The 12,709-nt window shown below is 50.0% G+C and overlaps 1 long non-coding RNA gene across 1 annotated transcript; it reads left to right on the forward strand.

The window, feature by feature from the left end:
* The first annotated feature begins 8,323 nt into the window (after window positions 1-8,323).
* On the forward strand, window positions 8,324-12,431 carry LOC110480441 (uncharacterized). Its single transcript, XR_014952479.1, has 3 exons — window positions 8,324-8,456; window positions 10,024-10,086; window positions 12,291-12,431. It is a non-coding gene; the product is annotated as an uncharacterized LOC110480441 (long non-coding RNA).
* Window positions 12,432-12,709: the final 278 nt, after the last annotated feature.

Below are 12,709 nucleotides of genomic sequence, written 5' to 3' on the forward strand. Positions count from 1 at the left end.
ATGTGGAAATATTTAGCTACCTCTGCACTCCTCCAGGCTCAAGACTGAACTAAGTGTTTTGAAGCAGATGGGAGGCAGAGGGAGATGGAAACCGTGACTGGTTTCAGTGAAACTCATGGATTTCCCAATTCGTGGTATCATTTCCTGACATCATGAAACTAATATGGGCTTTTTCTTCTGTCTCTTTAGTTAGGTATTTTCACCAAGAGGATGAAATTTCTCCTTCTTGCAAACAAAATTTGATTTCTTTCCTGCAATGAGTACAGAAATGTGGGTTTGTTTTTTTTTTCATAAGAAAAATTTAGAATTAATGATTTTTTTTATTTGAATACTTTGTTAAATGTAGTCAGTGCAAAATACCAAACTAAAAGGCAGTAGCTTCAATAGCCTTTCTCATCACTCGCTCTCCCAGATCACAAATCAGTCTGCAAAACAAAAGGGAGGTCACCTTGCTTTCCTCCTTGGCTTTTCCCTGTGGGTTACACAGCCTTTCTCTGCTGGGTTTCTGTGTCTCCTGCCCCTCGGTGTGCTCCCATGAAGCTGGGACACTCAGGACCACACAAAGCACATGTTTGCCAGGCTGGGCTTCCTGGGAAGGGCTGAGCTGATCCTGGAAGCTGATGACTGCCATGCAGCTGTGGGCCTCCCTCTGCTCTCCTGGGCTGCAGTCAGGGCACAGCAACAGGAGCTGCCCCACAAGACATTCTCCATGCCTCTCCATTAAAAAATACTAATTATTTTTCACAGTTTTCAGCACCCCCTGAAATAAATAATGTTGGGCAAACATAATTGCAGACACTTTTCAAGCTGTGCAGCTCTCAGGGTGGATGGGGATTTTGCCGTGCACAGTGCTTGGATGTACACATGCATTCCTGCAGGGAGCTCTGCTCTGTCCCTTCACCTCTGGTCGAGTTTCCCCCACCAGCATCATCCCAGCAGGACAGGCTTTGGGGCTGGCATGGGGCCGATCCTGCACCCATCCTGAGGGCAGCCTGGAGGCACTGCCTGCTCACTGCCTGCACATCCTCTCCTCTTCCCCATGAGAGCTTTATCACACCCACCAAACTTGACATTTCATAAAGGAGAAAAATTAATGAAAGACGAGCAGAGAGAAGCACTAATTTAGGAAAAGCACTAATTAGACATACCCTGGGTGGTCTCATTTTGGCGTTCTGCCTTTTGGGCTAGACTGGTTTTGCTGCTGCTTCCATTTCTCACACTTTTTCTCCTCTCTCACCTTTCCCAGCCTACAGCCATCTCTGCAGAGGATTTCTGTGGTGTTGGGCCATGGTGTCTGGGGGTCACAAGGCACTGCTGGGTTGATTGGGTGCAGGACAGGACTTTCCTCCATCTCCCCAGGCTGTTGCATCCTTCCCCAACACACAGGACACCTGCACAGTCACAGAAGCCAGGGCAGGTCACAGGTACAGACACACCAAGGCATGAGAAGCCCCAGGGATGACTGCAGCTTTCAAGTGACAATGCCCAGTGATGATGTGAAACACACAAACACAGACACACACACATATATATACAAAACCACTACTTCTTTCTCTACAAATACTGCTACAGTTTGCATTTTCAATGGCAAGGATAAAGCTCTTAACAGAAGTCACTGGAATTGGGCCAGATGTGGCAGCTAAGTGCCCCATATTCTGTCCCAAAAGACACAACTGTCTGTGAATTTGTAAAGCAGTGTGTGGTGCAATCACTCTCCATGCAGGCTTTGGCCTCCTGCTCACACATCTCTTTGCACCCAGGACAATATGAGAAATACAATTTGAAGCCTGTTTTGGTGTTGCTTCCGCACTTTGAGTCGATGAATTAATTCCTGGTGCAAACCTGCAGTATTATGCAGAGAGTCAGATCTTACATGGCTTTAAGTTCCAGATTCATCCTTGAAGTCTCCATTCTAGTTGGAAGCACCGTGAGATAAAAAGCACTTAAAAGAAAGGAAGATGTGAACAAAGTGCCTCCCCATGAGCTCTGCCAGCACTGATGGGAGGGTATGAGCAACAATTCTTCATCCTGCTCCTCTGAGTGAAAAACACTCTGTTGTACAGCAGGTGCAACTCAAGGTAATTGAGTAATTAAAAAAACCTGAGCAATTTAGGGTAAAAAGCTTGTGTAAAGGTATATTGTGCCCTGGCCATACAGAAACTTAATTAATGTATATCCCCAGGAGCAATGCTTGTCTTCCTGTTAAAACTCTGCTAATAGGATGACTGGAGCACAGCCAACCTGCACACCCAGTGCCATGATTTCCTTCCCCCCTGGAACACAGCACAAGCAGCTGGGATCAGCATAAAATTGTTATCCCAGCTCAAAAATGCCTTATTAGAAAGCAGCACTTCAGAAAAATGTCAGTTTCCATCAACAAAACTCAGGATTTTCAAAAGCAACCAAAATCTCTGTGGGAGCTGGGTCCCTCAAAAGCCCTCTGAGATAAACTTTCCCTAGGCAGGGTCCAAGAGCCACCAAAACAAGTGGTCTTGGGCTGGAGAGCCACAGTGGTGAGTGACACATCCCGAAGCATTTCCATTCCATTCCATCCCAGGGTGGGGAACCAGGGAAACAACAGCAGTCAGGGAGCTTGGGACTGGTGTGCTGGGCTGCCTCTGGCATTTGGACTCTTGTTCCTGTCCTGCACAAGCCCAGTCCATCTCTCTGAAATGCACAGCTTCACTGCTTGGGTTTTCTTTGGACTATTCTAGGAGCTAGCCTTTAGGAATTAATACATTTTCCAGGTAAAAAGCTAGGAGCCAGACCATCTTTCCTAGGAGGAGGGCCAAGGGCCCTCCATGTCAGACTCCTTGCATGTCTAAGGAGTTCCTCCTGGGGCTAGTGCCTTGAATTGTACAAAATGGCTCTTGGACAGTATAATTTAAGACTATGTGTCATATGGCAGAGGTCCATGGGATGGTCACAGAGCACAGTATATAAAATGTCCAGCTAGAAATATCAGTTGTCCTACAGTATCATCATAACAAAAACTTTTGCAACCATCTGATGTTGGAACTGGTTTGTATTGCAAATGTCCTTCTCTAATCTACAGCTCTGTATTAAATAACACATTATCCTATCATGACATTTGGCTTTGCCAAGAGAGTACAATATTTATATGTACATGCCCACAGCTCTGTATTTCTGACAGAATACTGTATCAGTGACAAATTGCAGGTTTGGTAACACAAGTCAGAAAAAGTTTTAAGCGTGCTGGCATTGGGGAAGTCAGAGGAGCTTGTTTACATACAGAACAATCACAGGAACAGACAAAATTATTGTGTGCTGATAAATATTGATCTTCAAAATTGTAAACACTTTTGCATGCAGAAGCTGGAGAGCTGCTGTAACAGATAATTGCGCAATGCTGTTTCAAATCAAAATGCAAAAATTGCTTTCAAGATGTGAGCAGCTCTTCACTCATGAATTGGGACATCTTCTGCTGATGGCATTTGCTCAAGGACAGGGTCAGCAGACATCTCCACAGCCAATGGGCTGGTAGTCATCTCACAAAGACAGCACTTCTGCCAGAGAGGAAAAAGTGGGAAGTGCTTCAGCCCTTTCTGGAGTGACCTTCATGTGCAACTTCCCTCCCACCCCTTTGAGCTCTGATTTTTGTATCCTGCCTCTGACCCCTCTCAAACTCCATGGAAAAACCTGTGCAGTGATTTTGGGATGTGATCCTGCAGCAGCATCTTCTCCCCTGCCCTCCTTTCCATGCTTGCTGTAGTTGATACATCCATGAGAAGAGCTCACAAAAGGGACAGAAATACACAGGGAAATGGGTCTGAGCTGAGCCCAGGCTCTGAACAGCCAGGTCACAGCAGCAGTGCCAAGGGCTTGCCTGGGACAGGCTGGAATATCTCACTCTTCCTCGCCCTGAATTTAGCTAGAAAGTTTTACAGGCAGTTTTGTATCGAGATGTCAGCCGTACTATCAACCCACCCCCTCCCCTGCACATAATCAAAATATTTTGATAACCAAAAAATGTCAGGCAATACAGCACATTTTGCAGTAAATAAATACAGCAAATAACTGCAAAGGCAGGAAGGGAGGACTGGGGAGCTGGTGCCTCTGCTGAAGGTTTCCATCTCCCAACAGCAAGAAGACCCTTTAAAATTAGTGTTTCACTAAAAAACAGATATTTTCTACAAAAATACCCTCCCTCTAGTGAAAGGAAGGAGGCTGATGGGAGGGAATGTCCTGCTGCTGGTTGACACCTTGAGAGCAGAGCAGAGCGGGCCCGGCCGCCCCTGACGCCAGCCGAGGAGGTTCCGTGAGCGGGGCCCGGCGAGCTCCTGGCACACAGCAGATCCCTGGGACAAACTGCAGTGACAGCGGGCACTGAAATCCCTGTGCAGACACTGCTGTGCTCCGGGCACCCTCTGAGCCAAGGGAAGGCAGGAGATGCAGCCAAAACCCCTCGGCGTGGCCACCACACCCTTTTTCCACACTGCAGAGCGGCTGAGGCGAGCGCCGAGGGTGTCCGGGGAGCCGGGGCTGGGAATGTCACACCACACACAGAGCTGGGGGATTGCGGAACGCCAGGGCTGGGGCACAAGGGCAGATGAAGGAGACGTGGAAAGAAACCGAGCACTGAAACCAAGCCACTGTTCAGTCCGGTCACAAGGGACTGAAAGGCGGGAGGAAGGGGTTAGGGCAGAAGTCAGAGCTCAGGATGGGAAGTTTACCGTGCTGGAGGGGTAATGCAATAAATAAAAGACCCTGGTCCCCATTCTGCACACCAGGAACCCACGTTCTATTCATTAGGAAACACAAGGTGCTGTGGCTGTACCCACACCTGGTCCTTTCCACTGTCCCAGGAACCCCAGGCTGCCCCCCTGCACTCCCTGTGCCCTACACAGCCCCTGCAGACACAGGGACCTCCTTTCCCATGCTAAACCCAGCGTTAGGATGCAGTCAGGGGCTGGCTAGACACTGCTCCAGAAGCAGCACAATTTATTAGCCCAGTAGCAGTGGAAAGTTTCCAGGCTGGGCAGGATGCTCCGGCAGTGAGGCAGGGGGGGACTGGGGGCTGCACAAGGCTCTTGCTGCAACAGGAAAGCAAGGGCAGCATGGGCAGCACAGCTCTCAGACCCCAGGGGCTGCTTTACAAGAGCTATTTCTCCTCAGCTCTTTGTCCCCTCCAATGTTACTGGTCCCACCAACAGGCCTCCTCAAAGGGCACATAACCTCCAAGTTTTTTCTTTATTCTTCTTGCACTCGCAGAAGCAGATGCAAGCCCAGCATTTGGGCTGGTGCTGGGCAAACAGAATTGGTCTCCTCAAAGAGTTTCTTGCCTTTACCACCAGCCTGCAGCACAGAAGGAGTGGCCACAGCTCACCCCTGTGACAGGGAACAGAAGCATCTCGGCAGGCCACATTTCAGATGTGTGGTGTGGGATGTTTATTTGTTTTAACCAGTTCCATAGCTGCCACCTCTGCAAGGGCATCACATTCGGAGTATCTGACAAGACCCAGCGTGGCTGGGTGTCTGTACCCTGAGGCAAGGGGAAACCAGAGGGACTCAGAACATCTCCACATTCCCTGGAGTGGGACAGAGATGCCCCGAGAGCCAGGACAGTGACAAACAGGACCCGGGCAGGGCCCCCACAGGTGTGCCCGTGGGAGGGCAAGCAGCAAACAGCTTTTCTGGGGTATTTTGGGCTTTTTGCTTTCAGCCCCAGTGATCCGTGGGGTGCATCTCTGCTTGGTGGCAGAAACCGTCCAGCATCCATCTGCAAAAACACCACAGCAAACAGAGCCCCTCGCCCTCCCCCAGGCTCTGTGAGCAGCATTCATTCCTTGCTCTCACTGTAGATCCGGCATGCCGAGTCCTTTCTCCCCAAGAGTATTCTCCCTTTACAAAGCAAGATCATAAAGCGGTGACATAATCCAAGCTTGGCAAACACTTTTGCTGATGTTAAGCCAGTGCCTTTCGTGGTTCTCACTGCAGCTTTTGAGGCCATGATATACATGGTGCAACCAGCTGATTAAATGTGCAGGAGCCTCCCAAGATACCATTTCATCCGAAACGCTGACATTTATATTTGACTTCCAATAAGTGTGGGGCACTTTTTTTTTTTTTTTTAATTAGTTTTCACAGGGGTGGGAGTCAGACACAGCTACACAATGAAGTTCTCCATAGAATAGGTATGATTCAACCAGATGACTCCTGGCCAGACTTCCTAACCCATCTACCTTGCAGTGGAGCCTTGAAGCCAAATTAATTAGAGGCCACCCACAAGTAGATGTGATTCTGTGTAGGTGAATCTCTTTGCCCATTCATTCCCTACCACATCTGCTGAGATCTCAACATTCATGCTAAGGGTGAGTGGGAGGGCTCTGGTTCTAAATAAATTACTTGATTCGTTTCATTTTGGCACCAAGACTTAGCCAGCCAGTAAGGCCGAGTAGTAAACAATAGTAATGTGGAAAAAAAGTTTAAAAAAAAAAAACAGCATATAAGATGCCTCAATGAAGAGGTGTGATTGTTGGCAAAATGTGTCCCATTTGAGTTTATGGGATGTACAGAGTCTTTTTATTAGGGATACTTTTTGCTATTACTGTAATAAAAAAGGACCAATTGTTTCTGCCATCTGAGAAAACTCTTGGTGGAACAGGCATAAATCCAGGAATAATTAAGAAAATAATAGTGCACACCCAACAAGAAAAACATTATTTGTTTAAAGATGAAGTCCCTCTAGAATACTTGGTAGTGATTGCGTTTCTTTCAAAAGAGGGGGAAAAACCCTTCTAAATTAAAAGCAGCAGCCATCAGCTCATCTCTAAGATCTTGAGTGGAAAAAGTGTGGGGCTGTAATCCCCCTCAGTGGTGAGGCTTTTCCGTTTTCATCGCTCTTATCAGCCTTTGCAAGTTGCAAAATAAAAGTGTTTTGCCCCTACATGTTTCCATCAGAGGATCAGAAGCACTTCACAAAGCAAAATTAATTGAGCTTCGCTGCTCACCTGTGAGAACAGAGCAATTATTTAGCAACAGGGTTTGAGGGGTTTTTTGCTGTTTGGGGAGGGGGTAGAAATAAAAACTGCAGGAAGAATTCAAACCCACCAGGCCAACAAGAGACTTGGCAGCTTTAACCACTTCCAATGATGAATGTGACAAATCTGCAAGTTTCTGACCACCAGATCCGGGTTCTCCTTTTGGAAGGGAATATTTTGCTTCAGCATCATTTTTCCCAGGCCTCAGCTTGCCAGGCTCCCCACCAGCACAAACCACCATTCTCCCAAGTTTTGACTCCTCACATTTAAAAGTCTCTGGAAAATCATGTCTGCAAACATCCCATCCTCCCTGCGAGCGTGCCGTGGTGCCATCGCACGCCCAGGATATTCACTGTGAGCACCAAAATCCTGCTCCCTTTGCTGCTGTGTGACTCCGGGCAGGTGATAAGATTTTGCTGGCTGGACGTGGGAAAGTCTGCAGGTCAGAGAAACGTAGACTGAGAATCAGTGTTTGTGCAGAGCTTAGCAACACGGTAATGGGGAAAAGAGAACGATTTTAAGTCTCGCTTTGATGTCATGTGAGTGCACGGACAGAGCCACACACTGGGTAATCAAACATCAACTTTTACCCAAGCAGAGGTGGAAAAGCATCATCCCTTTCCCGTCTGGGTTATAAGAGGCCATAAACCCCCGACGGAAGAGGCAGCGGAACGAACTGGTTCGCACGAAGGGCGAAGCTGGGCGTCCCCACCGCTCCCGTGCAGCTCTCGTGTTTTGCATACATCTGTTTACTTTTTCCCTAATTGAGTTTTTTGGTTTTTTCTCTCTGCACGCGGCTTTCAGCGGCTTTCAGCGGGGGCGCGGCGGTCCCGGTTCACAGCCCCGGACCGGGGGCAGGTGAATCCTCGCCCCGGCGCTCCTCGCAGCCGCTGCCCGGCGGGCCCCGCGCTCCGCACACATGGCCGGGCCGGACCGGGCCGTGCCGTGCCGTGCCGTGCCGTGCCGTGCCGGGCCGGGCAGGGCAGGGCAGGGCAGGGCAGGGCAGGGCCGTGCTGTACCCGGCCGTGTCGTGCCGGGATGTACCGGGACAGGCCGTGCCGTGCTGTGCTGTGCCGGGCCGTGCCGTGCCGTGCTGTGCCGGGCAGGGCAGGGCAGTGCCGTGCCGTGCTGTGCCGGGCCGTGCCGTGCCGTGCTGTGCCGGGCAGGGCAGGGCAGTGCCGTGCCGTGCTGTACCCGGCCGTGCCGTGCCGGGCTGTACCGGGACAGGCCGTGCCGTGCCGACCCGGGCAGTGCCGTTCCGCGCCGTGCCCGCCCCGGCCGCCCCTCGGTCCGCAGCTCGGCGCTCCCGCCCCGCCCCGCCCGGCCCGGCCCGGCCCGGCCCGCCCCGGCGGGCGGCGCTGCGGCCGCCCCCGCTCCCAGCAGCCTTTGCAGCCGCCTACAATGAAATTTGCGAAGTTTTTTCGGTTTCGGCGCCATTTTCGAGTGGACTCGGAGGTGAGGAGGGAGGGCGGGCAGGGCGGCGGGGCCGGGGCGCGGCGGGGGCGGCCGGCGGCCCCGTGCCCGGTCCCGGCCGCGGGCGGCACGGCCCGGCGCGGCCCGGCCCCGCGGGGGGACACGCGGGACGGGCCGGGGGGCTCGGCGGGACCCCCTCCGCCGCTGCCCCGGGGCGGGGTCGCGCCGCTCCCCGCGGGGCACGGCCGGACACGGGCCCGGCTGAACCTCTGCCGGGGGTCGGGGCGCAAAGAACTAAAACAAGCCCCAAAAGCTCCCCCAGAACTGTTGCAAAGCTTTTTGGGGAGCGCGGCGGCACCGGCAGCCGGCCCGGGGCGCCTCGCCGCGCGGCACAAAGGCGGCCCCGGGCTCGGGCCGGGCGGTGACAGCGCGGGGCACCCGCGGCGGGCCCGGCCGCGGGAGCGGCGCCGGTTCCCACGTGGGCGCGGGGCGCCCCGGCCACCCCCGCTGCCTTTTCCTCCCGGGTTTTGCTGCGTGCTTTCCCCCCCACCCTCGACTATTAATAATTTTTAAATCTTTTTTTCTTTTGAGCCGCGCCCGCCCCCCGCAGGTGGGGCTCGGGGTTGATTTTTTTCTTTTTTTTTTCTTTTTTTTTTTTCTTTCTTTTTTTTTTTTTCTTTTTTTTCCTTTTTTTCTCCCCCGTTTCTCTTTTTTTAAAGCGGACGCGGGGACCCGTTCCGGCCGCGGAATGTGCGCGCCTCCGCACGTAGAAAATAGTTTCATACACGCAAAAGAAAATGCTGGTGTAACCAAAGAATAATTCGCCGAAATAATTTAAGACATTAAAGAAAATCTAATTGGCAGCCAGCTTTTGCTTTTTATTTTTTCTTTTCCCCTCGCTGGTTGCTCGCTTTGTACAGGAAATTTGAATATCCTGGCAAGGGCCAGCTTCCCAGGGCAGCCTCGCAGCTCTCTGGGAGCTGCAGTGATGGAGCAACATGCACAGCACTGAGACTTTTCCCTCTCTAATTGATTCTACATACAATATTTTCCGCCTATACACATCGGGTCTATAAAGACAATTTTTTTGTGTTTGGAGAGTGAGTTTTCCAAGGTTAGATCATTAATTGCTCCCCCCCAAAAAACAGAAATTCTGCTTGTGTGTCTTATGCGTGTTAAGTGTAGGTGAGGGGCTATCTGCCAAGTTTCATCATCTTCTGTTCTGAAGAAATCCAAAGAACTCACCGGCAACTGCGAAAGTCTGTATTTAGTTAATCGACTTTGGTGGGAAATACACTTAGACTCAGCTGCTAATACAGTAAATGCTTATGAAATATTAGAGGGAAGCTTTAAGTAATGCTTCATGCAAACTTAACCCAAATCTAAAAAGAAAAAAAAAAGATCAGTGTGCTTGTTCTGTTTTGAATTATTCTTCATCTGACCAAAAAAGAAATAGGTTTTTTTGTTTGTTTTTTTTCCTGTTCTTAACAAATAAACTTAATAGAAATTGGGCTTCCAGATCTGACCCTTGTTGTTAAGAACTGGATGAGATGACAATGCTAAAACTTGGAAGTAACAAAAAGCATCATACTTTTCTTTTCCTCAGCAGTGTTGAGAAAAAACTATGGATCCTGGAATTTTACTGTGGATTTTACTGGTTTTCTGGAGTGCTGTAAGTTGAAGTCTTGTCCCGCAGGCCTTTCTAAGCACCAGTAGCTCTCTGTCCCACTTACACCCTCGCCTGGGTAAACACAGCTGATCCTGCTGGTAACAATGTTGGGCTCGAGTTTCACGCCGAGTGAAGTTAACGAATTCATTTTTTGCGTTATTTCAATCTGCCTTTTGTAGCTGCAGTTTGGTTTCGGGTGTTTGGCCCCACCTAAGAGCGTGTCGATGCCGTGTGGTTTAGCGTGGGGAAGGTGTGCCGTGCTGGGGTTTATACGTGCTGCCTCCCTGGCCCTTTTATGGGTAAATTAGTGAGGGGAAAAAAATTATTTTTGATGAAGCGCGTGAGGAACAACCCGCTCTCACATGGCTTCGACAAGAACAGGCAGGAAATATATTTTCTGCGTTGGTTTTGTGCCCCCCCCCGAGCGAGTCGTGGCTGGGCACGGCGGCGATTTTGGGTGATGGGAGATGCGCTGTGGGTGCCGCGCAAATGAAATAATTTCGCCGTGTGCGGTTCCACTGCTCGGGCTCCTTCAGAGCCGCTTCTCCCGCAGCCCTCGGAGCTGTGCGAGGCAGTTCCTGCCGGGAGCGCCTGAGCTGGGGCCATGTGGTGGCTGTCGATCAAGCAGCGGCTCCGATCCCAGCTATCGGCCACATCTGTAAATATTCGGACGTGACTTTTGTTTAAACCTCCTTGTTCAAAAGGAGGCACCAACGAAAGCGGTGGGATTTTTCAGAGCCAGGCAGATAGGAAGTGTTCTGGTGGTGTTACTCACACCCTTATTTTCGTTTTGTCACCATAATTTTGCCTCATTGATGAGTGGCTGGGACCTTCAGCTGTAATGAGATGATTTACTTAAGTCTTTTTGTAAAGTAATAAGTGCTCCTTTTTTTCCCCCAATTGTTTCAAATGAGAACAATTACTTCAGGATTTGTTTGTGCATGTCTCCTAGAAAACTGTTGGTTAGCAGAGCAGGAGGTTTTGTTCCTTTTTTTTTTTTCTATATATAGGAAATGCTTAATATTTACTTGTCTTTGAGCTCACCTAGCCCTGAAGTGTGTGGGTCAGTAAAGGCTCTGTATGCAAATCTGTCCTGTCATGGGCTCCTGTATTTATTTCCTTTCCTTTCCCATAGCGCTCCTTCTCACATTTTTTCCCTTCTCTTTTTTTTCTGGTTAGTGTCAGTGAGGAGGGATGAGGCTGTATTTTAAGGGAATCCAGTATTTCAGAGGGAATTTGTTTTGGTTTTTGTGTGCTTGGGATTGGAGCAGGGGGTGTGTTTTTTACTTAATTGCCCAATATACTTTGGCAAGCTGAAGTTGCATTGTTTTGTGAATTGCATTAATGATTTTCTGCATGTTCAAATTCCCCAGTTATTTGGGGGATTTAATTAAACCTCTGTAGGTGGCTGGCTTACATAGATGATGGGTAGAAGTTTCTATTTCTAGAAGGAGCTGGTGCTCACACTGCAGGCTGGAGCTCTAGGCAGCAGAAGGGCTGTTGCAGTGCTTTTGCATTGAGTCGGAGCTTTTGGGGCAGTTCTTCTCATATTTGGGGTTCCCAGTAAGCAGGACACCCCAGTTCCTGGCTGTAGTGAGGTGCTGCTTGGAAGTTGAAGGTGCTCCTGGGATGCTGCCTCTATGTGACAGTGAGAGGGAGCACTTGTGGTGTCAACCCCCAAACAGCCTCTCTGTTTTACCTCCTGCCCTAGGCCTGGCTTGTCACCTAAACCAGCATAATTAATGTTTCCTTTGCTTCTGGTCTGCCAGGATCAGTAGAGTTGTTCTTGCTTCTGCTTTAGGGAGGAAGGTGCTGGCCATGGTTGTGCTCAGTGGCTTTCCCACCTGCCCAGAGCTGCCCCTGGTTTTTCTGGCTATCTCTCCTTGCTCTACAGCACCTGGGTTATGATTTGGTGTGCCTTGGGTGCCACTGCCTGGAGTCAGCCTGTGCCAGTGGTGCCAGTAGCTCCAGCTGCTGGCATGGGGAGGATGGAGAGGGGAGGGATGTAGTTACTCTGCTGCATAGTCTGCCCTATCTGGAGCTGAAAACTTGATTTACTTGGTTTTTTTCCTTCTCTAATTTTAAAAATACTTGCACCTGTCTGTGTGTTTTGGAAGAGGGCCTGCCCAAAAGCCCTGGTGTCCCCCCTCCTGGAGTTGCCCCTCTCTGCCATTGCCTCTCAAACCCTTTCTGTTGTTGCTTTGTAGCTCCCACTGAAGCAGCGATCTGGTTGTCCAGAGAGTGTGCAGGAGCTGATGTGCCTGTGTTCAGAGGTGAGTTGGGAAGGTAAGCTCATGTCCCACCTGCTCCAAAATACCTGCAGCATCTGCATCCCTCTGGGAAAATGCAGGTCCCTCTGACACACATATCCCTTCTTGGGTACTGCAGGTACTACCTAGGAGGCGTTCAGGTGAACTCAGATTTCCCTGTTCTGGTGCCCATTTCTGATGTAAAGTTGAGTTTCCAGAGCACAAATTAAGTTTTTGAAAGAAGCTAAAGTGAGAGATGGGGTAATTCAGACATGGAACTTTTTATTGCATGAAATATTGATGCTTTCATGTCATAAATGTGCATGTTTTCTCCGATACGTATTTCACTGCCTAGCCCAAATTTCCAGTTGCCCAAT

This window comes from Lonchura striata, chromosome 4A (genome assembly GCF_050655825.1).
Source record: "Lonchura striata isolate lonStrDom1 chromosome 4A, ASM5065582v1, whole genome shotgun sequence".
Taxonomy (NCBI): Eukaryota; Metazoa; Chordata; class Aves; order Passeriformes; family Estrildidae; genus Lonchura; species Lonchura striata.